This window comes from Camelus ferus, unplaced genomic scaffold, assembly GCF_009834535.1.
Source record: "Camelus ferus isolate YT-003-E unplaced genomic scaffold, BCGSAC_Cfer_1.0 contig385, whole genome shotgun sequence".
Taxonomy (NCBI): Eukaryota; Metazoa; Chordata; class Mammalia; order Artiodactyla; family Camelidae; genus Camelus; species Camelus ferus.
Genome location: NW_022589126.1, coordinates 136,756 through 142,551, shown reverse-complemented (window position 1 = coordinate 142,551; position 5,796 = coordinate 136,756).

Genomic DNA, 5,796 nt, shown 5'->3' with positions numbered 1-5,796 from the left:
ATTTACCGTTTAACTTATGATAATATTATTACTGATGATCCGCAAGCTTTATTTATAATTGAGTTTCCTTTCTCACATTTTCTCATCTGCACAATGAGAAAGATAAAAATCTAGCCTTCATAGAGTTAAGAGGACTGAACGTACGTATGTTTAAAGGCTCGAGAAAAGTGTCCGGCACGTAATTCATGATTTGTTCACTCTGTTTACGACCAAGAAAAACAGAAGAGGATACAGGAATTGACGACTCAGGTTAAATTCCAACTTTCTTGACCTCACCTTTTATAAATGTAAATGAATTAAAAGACAACACTGCTTCGAAATGTTGGGAACAATGTTGCCTTGCACCTAAAGGTCAACGAGACGTCCCAGGTGCGACGGAACGGGCACGTCCACATCCCCCTCAAATTAATTTTATCGCTCTGACCTTTTCTCCCGGCCTCAGCTGAGTGAGTGTGCCGGCTTGCGGAATGCCATTTGCAGCGATGGGACGCTTCTGTGAAGAATGAACCCCTTTGCCTGTCGGTACAAACACCAATTTAACGTCAGAGTGGATCTGGAGGGAGTTGAGATGGCGAGTTTATTTGTCAGATAATGAACAGGACTCATTAGGCAGGCGTGGATTTATTTGAGCGGGGAGGCTGGATCGGAACTGTGGTGGCTAATTCTCTGTCTAGAATTTAATCTCCATACTGTCAAGAATTTTGCCCGTCTTTCCCCACACTTGATTCTCGGTGCCTAAAAAACTTTTCCATGTACTCAATAAATTTTTTTTTAATTGAAGTACAGTCAGTTACCACATGTCAATTTCCGGTGCACGGCAGTGTCCCCGTCATGCATACACATACATATATTTGTTTTCATATTTTTTTCATTAAAAGTTATTACAAGATATTGAACATCGTGCCCTGTGCTCTGCAGCAGAAACTTCAAAAAAAAAATCTATTTTTATAAATAGTGGCTAACGTTTGTAAATCTCAGACTGCCCTGTGTATCCCTTCCCACCCCCATTTCCCCAGTAACCGTAAGATTCTTTGCTGTGTCTGTGAATCCAATATTTTGAATTAAAGAGTTACACATAAGGCAGAACCACACTGGCTTCTAGATTCAGGGGAGAACTCCATGAATTACATGCCCAGCTCAAAAGACCCAACCCCTTTGAGGAGCCACATGCTCCAACGAGGAGCTGGGATTTTTCAGAAGGGCTGCAAAAAACAGACCTGAAAACACGCTCGCAGCTCTCAGCTCTGAAGGTTTGCATTCAGATGTCTCAGTCTGGTTATCTTCTCTCCTGATGGGGTTTTGGAAATTTTTGCTCTGTGTCGTTACTAATTACACTGACAGCCCTACATACGTCTTCGCTTTCGAAACAACACAGCTCCCATTGCAAAGTGCCCTCTGCGATTGTCCAGGACCTACAGGTCAGAATCGAAGTTGCAGAAACACGATGTAGTTGAAAGGAATGCAGACACACCCCACAGATATTGCACATCCAGCCCCAGACCTCCAGGATAAAGTGAATATTCAATAAAGCAAGTCACATGGAGTTTGGGGTTTCTCAGTGCACATAAAGGCGATGTTTATACTCTATGTATTCTGTTAAGTGTGAGCATTATATCCAAAAAATGATCATATATTAATTTAAAAAAATACTTTACTGTTAAAAATTGCTGTCATTTCAGCCTTCAGTGAGTCCTAATATTTTTTCAATTGTGACATCAAAGATCATCATACAATAATAATGAAAACATTGAAATATGATGAGACTTACAAAGTGTGACCCAGAGACAAAGTGAGCAAACGCGGTTGGAAAAATGGCCCCGAGGGACTTACTCAATGCAGGCTGCCAAAAACCTTCAGTTTGTAAAAAAAATGCAAAACCTTCAAAGTGCAATAAAACGATATGGGCTTGGTTTCTCATTTGCAGTCAGAAAAAAAAAGTTTTCAGATAGAAGGAAAGGAATTTCCCAGCGTAACTGCATTTAACTCAGAGAACCATGGGGGAAAGGCGTCTCCCTTTGAGGAACATATCCCAGTTCGGATTGACTCTTCCCAGTGACTTACCTTCGTCAACGAGCAATCAGGCTTTTAGCCCAGGAGGGGTGTGCAGGTGTTTGAAAGCTCCGTGCTTCAGGGCAATGACTTCACACACTTGTGGGTACGTTTTTAAATCTCAGAGGATGCAGACGGATCATGGGCGTTGGGTTTGGCGATGCCACCGAACACCTGGCATTCTGCATCTGTACCCAAAAATACTGGAAAGAGGGTGGAGCCTCAGTCCTAGGGAGCATGGTGGAGGAACCTGGAACTGTGGGAAGACAGGTGCCGGGTGTCAGGGAGGCAGAGATGCAGGCTTCAGTTCTGTGCTCACCCGGAGCCCTTTGGGCAACCCGCACAAAATCTCTAAGTCCTGGTGTCTTTCTATCAAAACACTCAGGAAAAAAGTAACTTTCTGAGAGGGTCACTGAGAGATCTTGGACCCTACCGGACTCTGAACTATGGTAGGGTTGGGGGCAAATTCCCTTTTTCTCCAAATTAAACTTGGAGTTGTCAGTCTCCTGCATCAAAACCTCGGGGGTGGTGTCCCTGCCTTTAAAATAGTTCATGAAGACACATGACAAATGGAGTATGTTTCTAACATTTACATTTTCAGGAAAAATGGTGACTTTTTTTTTTGTTTCCTCGTATCTCTTGTCCCTTGTTAAGCATCAGACCTCCAGGTTCAAGCGATTTGAACACATTAACCGAGAAACAATGCAATTCCATCATTTAAAATAAGCATTGGGACTGCAAGCAGCATCCTAAAATTGTCATGTTTTTCCCTACAAATGGCATTCTTATTCTTGGATCATTTGTGAGTCTGAATTCTGTATTTGTGCTTAATCGACTATTCCAAGAAATTTCGCTTCTTGCCACGTAAACTTCATGTGACGGACGTAAAGACTGTGTTAAGTGGAAGGATTTTAAACGTTGCCTTTGAATGTTGACATTGCTACAGATTTCTCACCGGCTCCAGTCATCTATGTTGTGTAGCCATGTACGTTTTTAGCTGTACCCCTGATTATTTAAGACAGATTCTCTGAAGTGCGATTACTGAGTCCAGAATCTGAATCCCAGTCACAAGATACATCAGATACTTTGATGCAGGGCAGCAGACAGACCGATGTTTTTCTTGTTTTTTTTTTTTTTTTTTTGGTGTTTTTCTTGTTGAGCAAATTCCTACCAATGAATAATTCATAGCCCCTTGGTCGCCAGGAGGGAGAGTAATGCCACCGGGAAATGAAATACACGGGCAGCCTGGAAAGAGGAGGTTTTCAGATGCGTCACTGGGGGTTGGAGAGAGGAATTTAAAGTGAAAGCTATTTAAAAAAATAAGTAAGTAAAGAAATGATTTTGTATCGCACAGGATTCCAACCAGAGAGGAAAGGGGGAATGAAAGACGAGCCGGTGCTCAGAGCATCACTAAGAACAGAAACCAGAAGATGGTCTATGGTGAGAAGCAGAGCGGAGCTGAGGGCGTCACCTGACAGTCTCAATACTGGAGCTGGAAACTGGAAACGCTTGGTCTGGAGAAGGTTCGGCGGGGAGATGACAGTTTTCACCATCTCTGATGAGGGGTGCCGTGCCTCTGGGGCACGATGGGAGAAGCTGCAGGAGACGGGGCTCTGGGACCTGAGTGCAGACACACACGCAGGAATGGTTACAGAGAAGAACAAACCTGACTCCATGCTGGGTCTGTTTCTTTGACTTTAAACTTTGTAGCTACTGCTTTTTCTACAAGTCAGGCACGTTGCCTCTGAAGTGTACCCGCCAGCCCACTCTCGAGACTCTGACCTTTAAGGGTATGACTCCTTCCCGTTCATATAGAGATAAAAAGTTGCACAACAGAGAATAAGATGTGTCCTGTTGGAGGTTTACAGGAACGTCAACCTGACCTACGGGGACAGAACAAAGGACTACGACACCAAGAAATTTGCAACAACCAACCACACCCCCTCCCCTTTTAGTATAAAAGGAGCCTGGATTCTGACTCAGGGGAGATGGATCTTTGGGACACAGGTCCACCATCTTCTTGTCTGCTGACTTTCTGAATAAAGTCGCTGTTCCTTGCCCCAGCAGCTCGTCCCTCAATTTATTTTCCTGTCCTGCAGCGGGCGGCACGGACTTGGACTCAGTAACAAAATGAACCCGAGTGACTCCATCAGTGGGGCGACTCCAGGGCTCGCCAGGTGCCCAGTTAGAAAATTCTGGGGAGGCTCTCGAGGTAAAGCTGCAGGATTGGGCCATCTCATCAGGAGAGTCTGTGAAACACAGTTTGACTGTTTATGCTACAGGACTTCGCAGGGAAGACATTCCAAGTGAATTTGAACAGTTTGCAGAAGGCATAAAAGAGATTTGGCTCCAGCATGGAGAACCCTGCAGAGGAGGCGAGAGACAAGCAGAAAGAAGAGAGAGAGTGTGATGATGCATGAAATCAAAGCGACGTCCGTTCCTCTCCTTCTGCTTACACTCCAGGGACCACAGACGGATCCGTCCCGCAGTGAGGACTTGCTTCTAGAATGTTCTGTCGCTCTGTTCCTGTCAAGCCACAGTGCATGGCATTCCCCACTTCAGAACGGCTCCCAGCTCTTCCTCCAAGGAGACGTGGCCTCTGCACAAGGTTACCAGTAATTCTGGATCTCTCTGTTTACAGTGAAAGGGAGGCGTTCAATCATGAGGACTTATTAGAAAGACACACACGCACAAAAGAACTTACTGGGGGTGAGGAGGGATCTTGAACAGCTGTCCCAGAATAAATGGGCGTTGGACAGCACTGTCCCAGGCCCCCGTTTCTTCTGGAAAGACCCTAGCACACTGCCTTCTGGGGTCCACTCCCCACTTAAAAAATGAGAGGATGACCTACAAAAAGCTCTAACATTTCTCCAATCTGCAAACGTGCGTGAAAACGAGAGAGACGACATGATACACTCTGTTTTAAAAACTCTCCTAATGGTTTTCCGAAGGGTGATACAGCCAGAAATGAAAGCGTGCGAATAACAGAAGTGAAAACCTTCAACGAAATAAGCAAAAATGCCACAAAAAAAAAAAACTTTCATAGCATTGTTGTTTTCCTCCCATTAAAGTAAATTTTTCCATTGCATGGTATTTTAATCAAAATTACACTTGGGGACTGAAATGAAGCCACCAGACTGTAGTCAGTTTATTTTTTCAAGCCAGGGGACCAGGCTAGTTTCCAAGCAATTTTGTTTCGTTTTGGTATCTTGCTGCGTCAGGTCACGTATCTGAGATGCAATTAAAAATGAGATTATCTGTAACCATGTCACCTGAACAGTATATATTTAAAATGCAAGTGTTCTTTTCTTGAACTTTATGAATTCAAAGAATACAGTGTAGCAATGATAGCTAAGTGATAATGCATTAAAGATTAAACCTTAAGATGTGCTGAGGATTCAGCCAGGGAGGAATGGGGTTTGCAAGCATGCATGCAGAATGAGCAGGATGCATGGTCACCTTGGCACCTGGGAAAGAAAGTCTTCTCCTCCTAAAAAAAGGATGCTCAGCTCATTTCACCCTCTCAAAACTGCAGGGGCCAGAGCGGGGGTGGGACTTGCTCAGTGATCTGAGCCAAAACCTGGACAGGCTCCTTCAACGTGTAAGCAGCTCACAGCTGGGGTTCTCAGGAGGAGAAGAGCTCACACTGGGAAGCTAACGACATTCATTTGCTTAAACTACCACCTTGAGCATCATATATATTTTTTAACATTTTTTTATTGAGTTATAGTCATTTTGCAATGTTGT